Below are 18,321 nucleotides of genomic sequence, written 5' to 3' on the forward strand. Positions count from 1 at the left end.
CCCACCCCTTCAGAAGCAGTACGTCAGAACAGAAACAGGCATCCAGATTTCCCTTGTCTGCATGTGCTGAGCATGAGCATCACAACCAGGTAGGGATGCTTCTAATGGAGGAGAATTCTGTTCCTGTTGTGAGAGATGTTAACGTACAGAGGGCACTCCAGAAACGAAACAGAGTTGCCCATATAGAAAACCCAATTCCCACCTAAGGTGGAAGACTTAGGGGGAGACAGGTTGTTGCCACAGAAATACATCTTGGGAGGCTAATCACCCTAACTCAGACTGAAAGTAGGGGGGTCATATTTTGCTGTCAATATCAGACCTGCAAAACCATACATACCAGTTGCGTGTAATAGAAAACCCTGAAACTCAGAGGTGAGGTCCCTGTTTCCCTGTGCTTTTCCACTGTACCCCTGCATGCTGGCACAGCTGAGGGCAAGATTTCTTGATTCTTGCTATTCCTGTCCTGGAGAGGCAGGGTGGCCTGACTCACTGCACAGTTGGTTTTGCTTCTGTGATTTCAGGGGATGGCCTAGATGTGCTGCAAGGAATTAACCCCTCACCTTCCTTCCCACACTCACTGTTCTGTTGTGAAGTGCAACACTGACAGAAACCACAATGACAGCTCATCTTGCTGCAAGTGAGAACGCTTGGCACAAAGCATGAGAAGTTGAAGCCCTGCTTGCAGACCATTTGGAGCATTTTAAAGCAGCACACGTTTGGATTTTTTCCTGTCTTCTCTTTGCATTTCCATCATACCTGGCCACTCTTGCAGGAGGTGATTGTTCTTGCTAAAACTCCTTATTTGCCTCACTGTCCACCCCAACATTAAAGCACCCCAATGCTTTGAACAAGCAACCCAGAAGCTTCCACCTTAACACTGCAAAATGTGACTTTGAGAAAGCTTAGGAGACTGCATGTGACAAGTTAATGTGGATTAATTTTTGAAGGTGAAATAGGCACTGAGATCTGAGGGCAATAAGCTACACTCTTCCAACCATGGTTCACGATGAAAAAGGCCACTGAGTGTCTGTGGCATACTGGGAGCCCTGTCATGCATTGCAAACATAATTGTGAAAGGTTTTATAAACAAATTAAAAGGAGGTTGTTAAATTCACCATTCTGTGTATAGATGGCCTGAAAAAAAAAGTTGTGAATCAGGTAAGTAAATAGAAGTCTAGCTGCAAATAATAAAACTACATAATTAATACAAGAATGATGACTAGATTTGAGTGGATTTGAGGCAGATATGAAACAGGTGGCAATTATTTGCTACAGAGTAACTGCAATTTACTTGAATTAACTGCATAATACATTTTAGCCACAAATCCTTTCATTAATGCAATGTTTTCTCAGCTTCCCTGGGGGGGTGAAAAACAGCAGTGAATCAAGTTCCATACATACTGCATCTCTCCCGGTTTTGGGCACAAACTAATTACAGCAATGTTCCAGGAGAAACTTCCTCTTCCATTTGACATGCACACGATGAGGAAAAAATCTCAGTTTGCTTCAGACGAGCCTGTTAGCTCTATTAATAAATTACAATGCCCAAAATAATAATAACAACAGTGTCTTAAACTCCACCAGTGAAAAAAGCATTAAGCAAAAAGATATTAAAACTACTGTGTAAGGCATGCATTTGCTATATTTAGCACTCTGCCCTGCAGGACGATAATCCTAAAGTAGAATGAAAAACTGCTGAATCACTACCTCTAAAAAAAAAAAGTATCCTTCTTTTAAGCAAAATGTATCAGCCACATGAAACTGAAGCTAAGTGCTTTTCACCCTACATTAAAACACTTACTGAACTGTAAGAGATTGAAGCATACCTGAAACCTTCCCGAACGTATGGTTCAGAGGAGCAGGGAATGAAATTAGAATTCCTGTGCTCAGAAGTTGGTATTGAGATTGTTTTGTAGGAGGAGTGCTCTGTTTTGATAGCCCAACACACCGTAACTGCTCCAGAAAACATACCTGATGTGAACATTGGATCCCACATACTGCCTACATCACTTGGCAGCAAGGGCAAGATAGTCAACGCCAGTGACACTCTTCACGTGCTAGGATCACAGTATCGCAGTATATCAGAGGCTGGAAGGAACCTCAAGAGATCATCAAGTCCAACCCTGCTGTCAAAGCAAGATCACTTAGGGTAGTCTGCACAGGAATGCATCCAGGTGGGTTTTAGAAAGTCTCCAGAGAAGGAGACTCCACAACCTACCATGGGCAGCCTGTTCCAGTGCTCTGTCACTCTCACTGTAAAGAAGTTTCTCCTCATGTTAAGGTGAAATCTTCTATGTTCAAGTTTGAACCCTTTGTTCCTTGTCTTGTCACTGTGAACAACCAAAAAGAGCCTGGCCCCCTCCTCCTGACACCCACCCCTCAGATATTTTTAGACATTGATGAGAACCCCTTTTGGTCTTCTCTTCTCAAGACTAAATAACCTCAGGGATCTCAGTCTCTCTTCATAGGGGAGATGCTCAAGTCCCCTAATCATCCTCATGGCTCTCTGTTGGATTCTCTCCAGCAGTTCTCTGTCTTTCTTGAACTGGGGAGCCCAAAACTGGACGCAGTATTCCAGGTGTGGTTTCACTGGGGCAGAGTAGAGAGGTAGAAGAACTTCCCTCGACCTGCTGGACACCCCCTTCTTGATGCATCCCATGATCCCATTGGCTTTCTTGGCCACAAGAGCACATTGTTGTTCCATGGAGAACTTGCTGTCCACCAGCATTCCAATGTCTTTCTCTGTGGAGCTGCCTTCCAGCAGGGCAGTCCCTAAGCTGTACCACCGGTGCCTGTTGTTTTTCCTCCCCAGATGTAGGACCCTGCACTCGTCCTTATTAAACTTCAGTCCTACAAACCCTTCATCTGCTGACAACGCTGACAAAATTGTGGGGGGCGGGGGAGAAATAAAAATGCAGATCCTCGCTGTAATTTGCAAGTCTTGTGTACGAAGCTTGTCAAAAGCACAGGCAGTGTGCATAAATAGAGCAAGTCTCTAAAACCGCCGACAAACGTTCGATGTTTGAAGACATTTTAAGACAGGAGGTATATTTTGTCAGCTAAATAAGTATTTTTAGACACACCAAACACATCCTACCTTACCAAGCAACACTACTGTAGTGGGTTGAAATTACCACACACACACCCCCCCCAACATAAAATTGCCAGACTAGCTCAGATGGAAGCAAATGGAACTGTATTTACAAGCAAAATGTCAATCTAGGAATACAGAATGCAATGAATATGTACAAAATATACAACATTTACAGGTATTTACAATTTATAAACAAACACAAGAACCCCCCTGGACAAAACCAGGGGGTTACCAACAGTTTCCTCCTCTCCCTGCTCCCTTTGCCCTTTCCTTACATGGGACCAGGGAAAGAGAAGAGCAGAGCTTGTGAGTTATTAGCCACAAAGAAACGCAGCCAAGGTCAGGAACAGCTAAGCAAAAGCCAGCTAGTATCTGCTAGAGCAAAAGAAGCCCAAAAGAGAGAGACTCACAGAATTGTTATGGTTGGAAAGGACCTCAAGGATCATCCAAGTTCCAACTCCCCTGCCATGGACAGGGACACCTCACACTGGATCAGGTTGCTTAGAGCCACATCCAGCCTGGCCTTAAAAACCTCCAGGGATGGAGGTCACAATAGGGTTAGTTTACACAGCTAACTTTATGTTATGAATCAGACCAACAGGATTATTTAGACCTTATTATTATTTTCCTTTTTATATCCAAGGGTAATTTATTGACATTCTACTACTTTCTGGTCAGGATTTGTAGAAAATTTCCTAGGCTCAGCCTAAAACTGCCACAGCTATGCTACCACATGGCAACTTCCACCATTGGTGGCAGCAATGTACTTTTTGAAAATAATAGCCTCTTTTTCCTTTCAACAAGGTTTACAGATGAGTATAGAAAAAAATCCTGCACTTGAATTAAGCAGATGCTTATGACATTCCTCCTGGCAATATAAAGTGATTTATTGAGTTATACTGCATTCTTCAGCTTTTCAACCACATTAAGGCTGAAGAGAAGCCAGCAACTAAAACATTTTCCCATTTTTATTTATATTTTATTGAGGTATGTTATATTTTTAGCTCAATAAACTTGAGGAAGAGCACAGAAGCTACAAGACCTATTGGTCCAGATATGTAATTAAACAGATTTGAAAAACAAAGGCCATTTATCTACATAAACCAAACAGAATCTATTTTATTAAGCTAACTTATTCAAATCACAAACCTAACTGCTACTAGTGAGAATATTTTGCTTGGCAGAGGTCCTAAAGGTTCTAAAATTATGTATGCTATTTTTATTTTCTCCTTGGATTGGATTAGTTACTAAGCAACTGAAGAGTTCAGTTCTGTGGGTTAACAGCCATACTGTATTTCATAAAATCAGTTACTATATAGGACCTAAGTGCCCATGAAGAAAAGGTAGTACAGTGGTCTTCTGGAAGGTATTTGCTTGCAAACAGTTTTGTACAACCAACTCTCCCGGCTTACACTTAAAATGCACATAATTACTATCTGTGTCAAGTTTATTTTTTTCCAAGTTTTATCTCTAGGTTTTATTTTTTAAGAAAAGGAGTTTCTCTAAGTCAGCATCCTCCTTGACAAGGGAATTTTATCACTTTTACTAAAGATGCTGCTAAGGGATTGGAGCTATATCATCAGTAGAATGCTTACTCTTTGGTGCATTAAACAGAAATAGGACAAAGCTTTTTTTTCTTTTTTTTTCTGAAGAAGGTAAAAAGCATCAGAGAAGATAAAGAAGGTGCCCTGAAACAGCTCTCACTCCTGAAAACGGACAAGAATTCTGTTATAAAGGCAGAATACTGATAACATCCTTTACAGCACATCTGAAGACCCTGTCTTTAGCTGATCTGTTGCTATCACTTGTAAGTACCTATGTCTTTCATATGGCCATACTAGGGAGGAAAATCTACTTCAAGCCTCCCTGGACTGTGAAGCATGCTGCTGAAGCCCTATAAAAGCTCTACTGTGCACTAGGCTGTTCAAATCCACAAACTACCTACCAAGCCAAATTTAAGTAGCTTAAAATGTGGAGCTGATAGGCACTTGGGTTTGGATGGTTCTTGGTAACTTCAGACTCTGTCAGCTCAACCCAGTCCCCTCCTTTTACAGACTTACTCCTGTTTGAAGATTATGTTATTTCCAACACCCCATTACTTTTTTTTTTTTTTTAAACCCATAGATGAAGCCTCTGACACCTAAGAGGAATGAAATATTCACTTTTACATAGGGTTATTTTGGGAGAATGTATACCCCCAGGCTATCCTGCCACTTTTTTTTTTTAAATAAAACACTCTGCCTAGCTAAGTTAAGCCTCCTCTCTCTCTGAATCAGCTACTCACCACTTCTCTACACTGATGATGTGGTGTGGCTGTGGTTCACAGAAGTGCTCTGACGCTCCTCACCTAGGCAGGATCCTAGTCCAGGGATCCTTCAGAGCTAGACATTAACAACACACATTTGTGTAACCAACTGCCATGTCAAGCATCTTCCCTCCTCATATGCAGCTAGGTCAGGTGAACTGCCTTCCTTTCCAGCCTACAAGAAATAAATCCTGTTAGAGCTTGCAGGGTATTTCTAAGCTAAGAACGCAGCAAGTACCTAACTTTGCTTGCTTAGTTATGAGAAACAACCAAGCTGAAGCAAAACGGTTGCCTGCCATAGCTTCTCTTCCCTGTGCAAATCACTAGAAAATACCCAGTGAGCAGAGAGACAAAGAGAGATGCTGGAGTGCGTATCAGTCCCACAGCTGCTTGTGCTATCCATTTCTTCTAGGCAATGTATTTAAGCTCATCTCCATAAATAGATGCTACTGGATGATGATAGAAGTAATTGGAAATGCTTAAAGCAGCTACTCTGTAAAAATAATTTGCATTCATTGGGTTCCACCTGGGCCCTTTCTGTACTCTCCTTCCTCTGCTCGCTTTGACAGGCAGTGCAAAAAATGGGTCACTTTCTGCTGCCTTGAATATTTTATCGCTAAAAAGGAAAAGCAAAAGCTCAGTGTTCAAAGGGATTCCTTGTCCACATCTCCATGCAGCTTTAGCAATCTGCGTAATCTCAGGAGCTGACCTTCCAAGATCCACACAAGACTTCTGACAAAATCCCTGCCCTGATACCACCGTGCTTCCTCCTGCATGGCTCCTCGCTGTCTCAAGGCTAACATGCACACACACACACGAATCTGCTTGTAGATAAGCTGACCCACAGCATGTAGTGCACTATTCTGGAAACAAGTTCAGGCAGTTTAGCCCCTTCTTTCAACTACAGGCTGTTCTTTAAGCATCATTCTTCTACAAGTTTTCAATAAAATAATACTTAAAGAATACCTACATAGGTACCAGGCAAAAAAAAGTCTGTCTTCTTCCAAACTAAGGAACAGCACATCTGCACTCAAACCTGCCTGCTAATGTTATTCACCAACAGTGAATAACATTACCTGCAATAAGCTATTTCAGAAGGGAAGGGAAAGAACCTATAGTTGTGACACCTCCTATGTCTGCTTTCCAGCCAAGTGCAGGGAGAGTGAAATTTTGATCACTTCTGTGATCAAAAGCAGGCAGGGCTTTATCAGTGAGAGCCAACACTACAAATGCCATCAGGAGCACTGATACCTTTTTTCAACAAGATACCACACTGCAAGACAGACTGCTGTGACCCACAAAAAACTCACTTTGGATACAAAGCACATTTAATTTCTAGGAACATCTTGGCCTTTCCACCAGAAATTCCTGAGGGATCATCAGCTGGGAAGAGGACAGCAGGCACAGAAGATCCTACAGGGTTGATCTGCACCTGCCAAGTGTAGCAATTTTAAACTGTTCATATACTGATGTTGAATAGTGACATGAATGAAATGTACTGGAAAACGTGGAGCTTTTAAAAATCAATGGGAAATGTATGAAGTGCTGATCTGCAGCTCTAGGAAAGAAAAATCAGCATTGCTGGTAGACATGCTATGCTGTGAGAGCTCAGAAGCAAGGCAGTACCCTAACACAAAGCAAAGCACAAAGCCAGTCCTTAGGGGTTTTTTAGGGTCATCTTCCTTTGCTTCACCAAACGCTTACCTTAATGTGCAGCAGTTCCACACAAAGTTAACATGATTGCAGGTACTGGCACTGTTAGATCTAAGAAAAAAATATCAGAGTCAACATTTCCACAGTGGGATTGCCACTTTGAAACTAACTGTTGTACCATCTGTTACAACCCCATAAGCAATCCACAGAAGAGCCCCTTCAGAGATCCCTGCAGAAATCTCCGAGCGAGGCTGACTAGGAGGTCTGCCTTTTCAGCATGTACACAGTCCTCCTGACTTCAGTGGGACTGCTCAGGCCCAGGTCTACTTGATCCACAGCTGAACTTTCAAAGACTTCTTATTTTGAAGGAAAAAAAAAAAAAATAAGCACAGAGGTTGAACCTTATAAAAGAAGGAATTCTAATAGAAATGCCTCACCAAACATGAATTCTTCTAGACTTGCAACCTATCTTCCAACATAAGTTTATACTTCTATAGCCTGCTCCTGCAGGGTGCTATGCTCAGTGTCTCCCAGGACTTGCCTGCAGTAGGGTATCACCATCTGTTTCTGTGCAGTACCTTCACCCTTGCAGCTCTAACTGCTCACATGCAGCAATAGTCATATTGCACTACACAAGAATTTGAATTGCATTTTTTCCCCCCCAAATTAATCCATTCCCCAGACCACACCCATGCAAGCCAGGCTGCTGATATAAAATGATAGTACTTGCAGGTTTGCAAAATCAGGTCAGAGTGAAGAGAAAAAAAATCCTGTTTTGTAATGCCTGAAGAAGGTATGTGTGGGAGAGATGGGGTGTCTTTTTGAGGAAAAGAAATACACAGTGAAACCTCAGGGAAGGGAAAATGAAGCCTTGCCTCTGAATTGAGGAAAACGTGCGTCTTACTGACACAAGTAAATTAAAGGTGAATGCTTTGTCAGGAGCTGTGCTCTATGGAAGACAGCTAGAGAAGAATTTAAGATTTCTGGGACAGGAAGTGTCACAAGAGATGAACACTGTATGATTTAATTATTCACCTGGAGAGATAAATTAGGCTTTTGACTTGGAACTGCATATAAAGAAAGCAATTAGACTTCTCTCTAAGAAAATTAGCATTTGGTTTAAGAAGGGAGCAATAGTTTAAAATGCTAGTATGAAATTGTTACTTACATGCAATGGTAATAGATCTGTATGCTATATGGATTGAACTAGATGTTTCATTGTTTTGTATGAATATTCCCTTTCCAGAGCCAAAAGCCCTTGTGCTGGTTTGCAGTGTTAAAAGATTTGCCCCAGAGAGTCCATTTTCAGTGCTTCACCTTTTTCTGAAGTTTTGCCCATTTCTAAACACACACTGCTGCTATGTAGCTTGGATATGCATTATTCATAGGTTATTAATACCCTTGAAATTGGTGTGTGATGTGAATCTGCTCTTGAAATGGGCTCTGCATATACCTGTACATGCTTAGCTTGGGATCCAGTTTTCATTACAGATTTTTGCATAACAGTACATTGTAGGAATAACCTATTCTTCCTATTCTCTTCTTCTAAGAGATTATGTGTGTGTATATATATGCACACATACATATGCACCTTTACTCTCCAGGTTCTGCTGGCACCACATTAAACAATTACAGTGATACAAAGCACTAAATTTTCAAAGAAGCAACAATAAATCTCCATCAAGCTTCAGATTTTTTCAGATTTAAGGTTTAAATTCTCTATTAATAGATTTTGGGTTTAAATTGAGTGATTTTCCAGATCAGGATCCTTTACACTGTGCACCAGCTTTCAATAAACTATGTCCTCTGTTTGGGAAAGAAAAAAAATTGAGAGAAATCTCATCAGTACAGAGGAGAGTACTTTCGACCCTGTCTCAGATTTTGTTACAGTATCCTTATTTGAATGAGTTACAATTCTGAAGAAGTCAATATCTTCTGCGCTATCATATTTCTATCCAACAGCACTGTCCAGAGCAAAGAAATTGCTCTATTATGCGTGCAGAAGCACTTGGCTTGCACATAAAAAGTCACTAGAGGGTTTAAAAAAAAAACAAAACAAAAAACTAACACCCCACAACACTTTTTGAAACCCTATGAACATGCACACAGATTACACACCACAGAGCTGGTTAGTATAAATCTGAATGCATTTAATAGTCAAGTGAGGAGCAAGACAGTAACTCTGAGGCAACAGCCCTTCCTTCTTGTGTAACTCACCGTCCAACAAAAAACTTTTAAAAGAGTATTAATGTTCCATTTCTTCTGCCATGCACTTTCATGGTCAGATAATTCAATTATCCAAACCAATAAAAAGTAAAATCAGTGTAGGTTTTAGTGCATTAGGATAAACACACACTAGTTTTAATTTTCGATCGAACAGATTCACATAGCTCTGTCTGGGATTTCAATGGTAAAAATCTAATGTGATTTGACCTCTTTTATACAGAAAATGGGTTGATGGAAATCAGATATAACATCTGCAGCTTTACACATGTCTTATATTCATTAAGCTTTTATTACAAGTGATACTGGAGGGGAAGGTGTTGAGAGCAAATTAACATGCAAAAGGTATTACTGTGTTAGTTACCAGTTAGGAACTTGTGTATGTAACTTCTCACTATAATACAGCATCATGCAGGACTAGCATGTATGTTTACAGTGGAAAACAGCAGCTCTGCCTTCTGTAAATCACAGTGCTTGACTTACTCCAAGCTGAATTTTAGTTAGGAATGTTTTTGAAAGTATAACAGCAATAAGCATCATGATGACTGAGGTCACCATAGGAAAGCTCCCTTGGGGGATATATCAAGTGTTTGGGTGTCACTGGTGTCAACCAAGCTGTTAGTGAGGTTTTCATCTGCTCCCAGGGGATAGCCCAGGCAGAAGCAAATATGTGCTCAGGCTGAAGCTCTCAAGCACACATCCCTATAATTTTGTGCCATTGGAACTGACCTGTTTACTCAACATGCTGTACTGGTGCTCCCTCCAGAACAGACCACTCACTACTGGGCAGGAGCAGGTCTTTAGGACTTGGAACATTCATGCTTTTCTGTTTCTGTCCTGACAACTGCTGGTTAGATGTCTTGTATTAAGAACTCAAGGTTCTCTATCTACAAACCTCTGAAAATGCTGCTTTGCACCTATTCAGAGCTTCCTCTTGGGAGCAGGTTTTTGTAACAGCTGCCCAAGATGACAGGTGAATATTTACCTCTCTGTAGTTTAGTAGTGTAAACTGCCCTCATCTCCCATGCTGTAGGTAAAGTTCACATGGTCCAGGCAGAGCTTCAGGGAAAGCTCTTAGAGAATCGTAGGAAATGGGCTGTGGTTGTCAGATGTCTATCTTTTTCCCACTTGCTAGTACTATCATGTAACATCAACTTTGAGCTCCAGTGGAAAATTAATGCTCTCCTCTGCTTCTATTCAGGAAAGTTACCATGTCACCAGCCACACTGGAAGTTGGGGAGCAAATCTGCACAGCCCATGACCAAGGGTCAGTAATGCCATGTAACAGCAAGGCATTCCCAGCAGAGGCAGAGCTGTACCAAGATCTGCTCTTTCGCAGCTACATTTGCCACTTTAAATTTTTGCATGTATTTCTGGAAGTGCATGGTGAAGAATATACAAGAGTATTCAATGCCTTGGATTTTTGCTGTCTAACAGCATCAACGAATAGCACACACAGAAGCCTACTTAAATATAACAACTTGCAAAAGACAAAAGATCACATTATTCCCGGGGGGGGGGGGGAGGGGGGGAAAAAATATCTCCTCACTCCTTTCTACATTCAGGACAGCAGGTTGAGTACAAAATACTATAGATATAATTTAGCAAGTAAAGGTTGTAAATTCTTATTTAAGACAGTATTTTATAATACATTGGCCCAAGGCTTTAGCTAGCACCATTGGATACCAAGGTCTTACATGGGGACATGTCTCCCTGGCAACCCTCTACCTTCTTGTATATACTGGTCACAAGAGAGGAACAGCATGCCTGAATTACTGCTAGTATGGACATGAAATACATTAATGCAGATCTCATAAAGGCTGGGTTTGGAGGCTTATAAAAAACCTATATATTCTTTTGAACAGTTAGTTCTGGCAGCAAGCCCTTTAATCTAATAAAGCCTCATTATGTCAATAACAGACCTCATGCAACATGCAAATCATATAGCTGCTGTAAAGCAGCACGTGTGAGCATGAATTAGCTGTCAAGAGCACAGGTCTGAGCTGAAATTATCCCCAGTGCAAAGGCAAGCGATTCACACTGAATCAGACTTCTCTCTTGCAACTTCCACTGGCTCAGAGGACGCTGCAGAATATAGGACATCCTCTGTGGACTTAAACAGTCCTAGTGATAAGTCCCCTAAATGGGGTTTCTTTCCAGTCTTGGGCCACCCAGATATGTTATTCACCTTAACCTAGTAATGGGAGTTGCAATAACAGAAATGGCTACACAGTACAAGAATAACGACCTCAGAGTGAGTTTCCAACCAAAGCATCCTCAGGTGAGTAGTCTCCTTCTGCATAACAGGGGCTATACCCAGGAACAGTAAGACTGGAGAAACTGGCTTTTTCATCACACCTCTGGCCAGATATAAGACAGGAACAAAAGCTATGAGAAGACAATCTGTGAGCTCCAAAGGCCCATGTTTCAGAAGGATATGAAGGGATACGTTGTCCCTGTTCAAAACAGGCCCTTGCATACAGAAATGAACATAAACCAATGTTGTTATCTCTTAAAACAAGTCAACTGCCACAAACATGCAGAGAAACTGTGTTTTTTTTAATTGCAAAATAAAAAGGATACTGCTATTGTGCTCAGAAATTTTATGATCTGTTGACTTCAGTATCAACTCCCTCCCTGCTCAACATTACTGAGAAGGGCTGAGGAGGTATTTCCAGGGGTTTTGGGACTGCTTTGCTTTAAATGCATTTTGCTTTGTCTTTTTTTTTTTTTTTTTGTTTAGCAGCAGTCCCTAACACCTAAAGGTTCCCACAGCATCCCCAAAGCCCATTGGGACCATTTGTGTGCATAGTCTGTTCTGGAGATGTCAGGGCCACTGCTTCTCATCACCTCATGGATTTCTAACACATCCAAAGCATGACAAACCCTCTCCCCTTCTGCTTTCCAGCCCTTTCCCTCTCACATCAGCTTGTGAGCCTCTCCTCATTGCACCAGATTCAGCTGTGCAGAGATAAAGACACTGATTTGCTTCGCAGAAGCTGGGGGGGGGGGCGGAGGGGGAGGAAACAAAAACAAAAACACAAAAAACCCTAAAAAAGGCAGGAAAACACCAGTTATGGAGGAATTTTGTGGTTTTACCAGACCACCCCTCCCAGGCATCAGCTCCAGTCAATTCTGCCCAGACAATGAAGTCATTCATCACTCAAGGACCCACATAGGTTTGATACCTGATGTAAAGCAGACGATTCGATTGCTTTCATTGATTCAGATGAAATAGCCAAGCAGAGCTGCGGCTGGCCGTGGCTAGAGCACATGCACCATTTGTGATGGTTTAATAAATAAACCATTGATTACAAAATGGAGCCTGATAAATCCTGACAGGGCAGATCTGCAGCTGTACCTCTCCTCTGACTCCTATAATTAATGGCTTAGTATTGTGCTACTGTTAAGTGAGGACCAGCTCATCTAGAAGCAATAACATGTTAGAGACGTTTATGCAAATGTGCGTAATTACTGCACCCAGCATAACTGACAAGGTCACTCTCCTTGTTTTGCCTGAGATTTTCTTGGTGGAGACCTTCAGCATTGGCTGGGGATTTCTTGACACAAGACAGACCATTTCCAATGCCAGGGCATCAGCTGGCTGAGAGTGTGACGCCATGGCAAGGAGGCAGGAGACAAATACCTCAGCAAATGGGAAGAGCCCTTTCACTCATGCATTGTGCAACCAGCAGAAGATACTAAATAACATATGCAGGGACTTACTGGGCTCTGGATGGTCTGCAGGCTGGCAAAGGGACCATTATACTCTGTCAAAGGCTTAAAGAAAAACTTATTGCAAGACACCCCTTGACAAAGAGCATCTTGCAAGCCTAAAGAGAGATTTAGACAACTACAACCTCATAAAGTGCCTTTCTCCGAAGCAACACAACTACTGCCTTGTTGTGAACAGTTCTTTAAATGACCTATTTTTCTCTTAAGAAATGCTGGATTTAGAAGACTGCAACCAGCCCATGAGCCTTACTGGTATGTGAGAAAGGAAACAAGCTGAATCAAATGGTGTTCATCTGTGTATGCAAGTACTCCTCCCATAAATGTCACGCACAGCCCCAGACCTTAGCCATAACTCTAAGCCATGAGGACTTCAGCCACGGCCTCTGCTATTAGCAGCTTTTGCCTCTATGCATATGGGTGACAACAGGAGAGAGTCTTTCTATAACTGACATATATGCTCTTCCAAGAATGTGTTCTGGTATCAAGCTAGGTTAATACATGTCCAATTTCCGGTGAAATTGCTTTACTATTTACCAACCTGCCAGGTATCGGAGACATCTAATACAACAGCTAACCATTTACAAGAGACTCATTTGACTTCATAGTACCTTAACAAGGTTGCAGCTTCCTGATGGCATTCATCTACAGTTTCAAGGCAAAACACCAGACCCTTAAAACATAAATATATTGCAGAGGAGACTAGCAGAGAGAGGAGAAGGAGAAGGGATTTGTCTTAACTTTTCCTTTGACTCCCTCTAGCCTGACTGGAGACAGAAATAGACACATGACTTAAAAACCCCAAACCCACTAGATTTTATTACAGGATTTTTTTTGCAATTTAAATAGGTGACTTCACCCATTTTCAATTTGAATAGGAAATAATCTTTCTTTGCAAACATGAAACATGGACCTGCAGAGTAATGTCTATCAGAAAAATATTCATCTGAGTTAATGCTGTTTCCCAAATGAAATAAAGTGCAACAATAAATAATGGCTAAATGTATAATACCATGTAAAGTCAGGACCAATCTTTTCCTTTATTAATCTTAGTACAGTTTAGGTGCTATGCATTTTTAATACCTTTAAATAATTCAGGAGAAATAGTGCAGACTACGATTGATAGGAAACAGTCTAATCTCCTAATTTCAGGTAACAGCCTATAAAATGGAATCTCAAGAAAATATAACTTCTTGATTAAAGGCAAATTTTGTTGTTGTTACACACAGAAGAGTAATATTAAATCTTATTACTCTAATTTATTGAATTTATTACTGTAAATTAGGAACACCACAAAGACAAGAACCAAAGAATCACTGCCTAGGGCCTCATGGTGCTACATTCTGCCCAATCACTCCAACATAAACAGCAACAATTTAAGATATTAAAGCAAAAACCAGCTCCTCTCACATGCATGCATCAGCTTCTGACTTTTGACAGCCAACTCTTTCCATTTTCTTGCTGGCTGGTTCTTAAATGTTTATCTTCCTCCTCCCTACCTGTCACTCCTGACCCTTATTTCCTGCATGCTGTATTTCTGTCCTTCCCATTAATCTGATGTGCCTGATAGATCAGGCATGCAGGATGCTGATTAGCACTGTCAGCTTTAAAGTTTCCCTAACCCATTTCTCAGGTAATCTTGTACAAACACCTATCTGCAGCCAGCACATGTGGCTGAGATGCAGTAGTTCACCTCTTACTCTAGAAACACCCACAATATATCAGAGAAAAGCTCTGAGTCCAGATGTTGAAAAGTGGGGGAATAACAGCCTGGCTGAAGCTGGAACTTGAACCCAAATCCCACTGTGTGCTTGTACTCTTCCCTGCAAACTCATCACGCTGAGGGGTGGTAGTGGATTTATGGAGGGAAGATAAAAGGAAAAGCATAATGTATGAGCTTATGCTGGCAAATAATGATGCAAATAACTACTCGCACAAGCAGTCTCCGTAAATCCCAAATCATGTTTGTGTTCAAATATTTCCACCCACGGCTGCAAAATCTGTGAGGAGGCTGAGAGAGAGTCGTCCGCAACTATAAGGATTCACACCACCTAAAGTCGTCCTTAATAAAAACAAACTCTACCTATCCACTAAAGGAGACATTTTATTCATTTTTTTAATATTGTTCAGGGCAACAAAGCTGGTGTGGGGTCTGGAGTACAAGCCCTACAAGGAGAGGCTGAGGGAGCTGGGGTTGTTTAGCCTGGAGAAGAGGAGGCTCAGGGGAGACCTCATTGCTGTCTACAACTGCCTGAAGGGAGGCTGTAACCAGGCCAGGGTGGATCTCTTCTCCCAGGCAATGAGCACCAGAACAAGAGGACACAGTCTCAAGCTGTGCAGGGGGAAGTTTAGGCTTGATCTCAGAAAGAATTTCTTCACAGGCTGTCCAGGGAGGTGGTGAGGTCAACGTCCCTGGAGGTGTTTAAGAAAAGCCTGGATGAGGCACTCAGTGCCATGGTCTAGTTGATTAGTTAGGGTTGGGTGATCAGTTGGACTTGATCTTGGAGGTCTCTTCCAACCTGGCTGATTCTGTGACTCTGTATGATCAACCTCAGCCATCTCCTTTCCTTCAGTCAGAGCACAAAGAGACAAAGCTGCTCCAGAGAAGACCAAGAAGAAAGTGGTTTTTTTTCAGCCAAAGAGGCTGAAATAGCTTTCACTTGCACTTGGGGAATTCACTGTAGAAAATACCTAGTTTAAATCACATTTTATAGCTTGTGTCATGCTGACTTAATAATTTAATAGCCCCTTTTAGCTTTAAAATCTCTTAGTTAGGGAAATCTACCTACTGCACCACAGGTGGTAAATCCTTCTACCAAGGGAAGAGTAAACTTGGCCTTGAAAAATAGGACTTTTTAAAACCAATCAACAAAAGCCCCATCTAAGCCAGTGGGTGGTAAGATTATGCCATTATGAAAGAGACCAGATGAGTTACGATAAAATCTTAGAGCCCTGAACTTTTTGATCTGTTTGTAGCAAGCTTTAAAAGACTACATAAAATATCTTGCCATAAAACACCAGTATCTTTGAAAAGGAAATCATACGTAGAAAGGAATAGGTTACAGTATGAACAAAATTAAACTCTACTAAAAGCTATGAATATCTCTACCACAGTGTTTCAGAGACCCTAAACAGAAAAAAAATCTAGCCATTACATAGCATTCTGGGCTGCAGAGATCATAATCAGGTTTACTGGGGAGAAAAAAAAACAACAAACAATACTAAACCTAAACAACAACAACAAAAAAGCAAAGCTGGAGCAGTTTCATGTCCATTTCCATGTGGGAAACTTGCCTTGTGCTGCTTGTCTTCAAGAGAAAAGTCCAAGGGGCTGCAGGGTTGCTGTTTTGGCTGTGAGACATGAGACTGTGGCTCAGCAGTTTACCTTCCAAGACATCTGTTTTTTAGGACAGGTGTCATGTGCAAACATCAGTTTGGGAGGAGAACGATATAGGGCACTAATTTTGCATGTAAAGTACAGACAGCAAATTCCAACCCTTGTGTGCTTACCTAAAAATCCTAGTCCCCCTCAGTCTGAAGGGGACTAAGATTGCAAGCACTAGGTTGGGAGGAGAACGATATAGGGCACTGTATCTTTCTCCTCCCAAACTGATGTTTGCACATGACACCTGTCCTAAAAAACAGATGTCTTGGAAGGTAAACTGCTGAGCCACAGTCTCATGTCTCACAGCCAAAACAGCAACCCTGCAGCCCCTTGGACTTTTCTCTTGAAGACAAGCAGCACAAGGCAAGTTTCCCACAAGGAAATGGACATGAAACTGCGACATCATTGAGAAAATGCCTCCTGACCTTTAAGGACCTGTGCCATGCTGGGATGCTCAGTGATTGGTCCTAGTTAGGTCCCAAGTACAGCACTTCCAATAGTGCACTGGGTAGTTAGCCTTGGGGCACCATAGGAAAAATGTAAATTTGTTGTTTGCTTGTTTCAATGTTAGGTAACACCCCGATTTGATCACAACGATTTCATTGATGACTTAATCTGCAAAGTCTAAGGCATCTTCAGGATGAGGTGGTATCATTGAGCACACAGGAAGAGGGATCTGTGTTACTGGGATGTCAGATGCAACACTGCTGGTGGTTCAACCCTGATAGCACATGGTGGTTAAGAGAGTCCTAAGGATAGTGCCTGCTGCACCGTTCCACTGCTGTGCAAGCATATAAAACTTTTCAAAGGGCTTGCATCTTGATACAAGTTTTCTTTGCCTAATTGTTCCTGTCCTTAAAAAACAAAACAAACAAAAAAACACCAGGGAAATTTCTTCCAGCCTTAGAAGCAGAAGCCACAGTGTTTCCCCTTTTAAAAGTGAACTGAGGATAGGAATTTCAATACAGCATAGAACTGAGCAAAGTTCAAACAGGGAATACACTTCTGTTTTTCCTCTGCACACACATCTCTCCACCAGATCTTGCTCTAACATTCTTAATTTCTCAGCAGTTCAAAACCTAATGAACATAAAAAACCTAAAAATCTGCTTAGCAGAAAGACGTTTTCTTTTTTCCTATCCACCTTGTGCCTAGTTTCAGAAGCAAAGTGTACAGCACCCAGGGAACCAGTGACAGATTTAAAGGCTAGCCCCTGATGCCTATGCTGCATTTCAGATGAGCACTTTGGGACTAATATGACTAACTGGGAGGTTCGCAGTTTTCCAAATTAACACAGAATATCAGTTTCTCTTTTTTCATCTGTACTCAGCAGCAGAAGGCATGCAATTTCTGGGGGAAAGTAATGTAAGTGTTTCTAATCAGTAATAGCAGAGCTTTCTAAACAGCTTTTCTACAAAGCCATACACAGTGTAGAGCTAAATAAAACCTTTTTTTTTTTTTCTTTCTTTCCCCCAGTCCCCACATGAAATGACCTGCGTAACTGAAAATTCAGCTTTATTATCTAATAAAGTCTTCCATTGCCCTGTGCACTCATGCACACAGATAAAATGTGTGTGTGTGCACATGGGTGCACACACACGCAGCCCTATTGCATATCTTTGTGTTTCACCATCTGGCATTGTTCTAGGGATTCATAAAAACAAAGTTAGGTTTAAAATACCACATATGCACCCAGGGAAGGAGAATTCTTACAGAAGGTTTTAACAGCCTATGTGGAGGTGCTATGAGAAAACCAAAGCAAGCCAGCTAAGACTGCGAGCCTGCATTAGGAACAGAAAACACACATTTATCAAACTGGTAGAAGTAAAAAGTTGCGTTTTATGTAGCATAAGTAAGTTGCAAACCAATACAACTGATTCAAGCTTTGAGTCTAAAGGAACATAAAATACGACAAATGCTAATGCAGCAG

This window comes from Indicator indicator, chromosome 11 (genome assembly GCF_027791375.1).
Source record: "Indicator indicator isolate 239-I01 chromosome 11, UM_Iind_1.1, whole genome shotgun sequence".
Classification (NCBI taxonomy): domain Eukaryota; kingdom Metazoa; phylum Chordata; class Aves; order Piciformes; family Indicatoridae; genus Indicator; species Indicator indicator.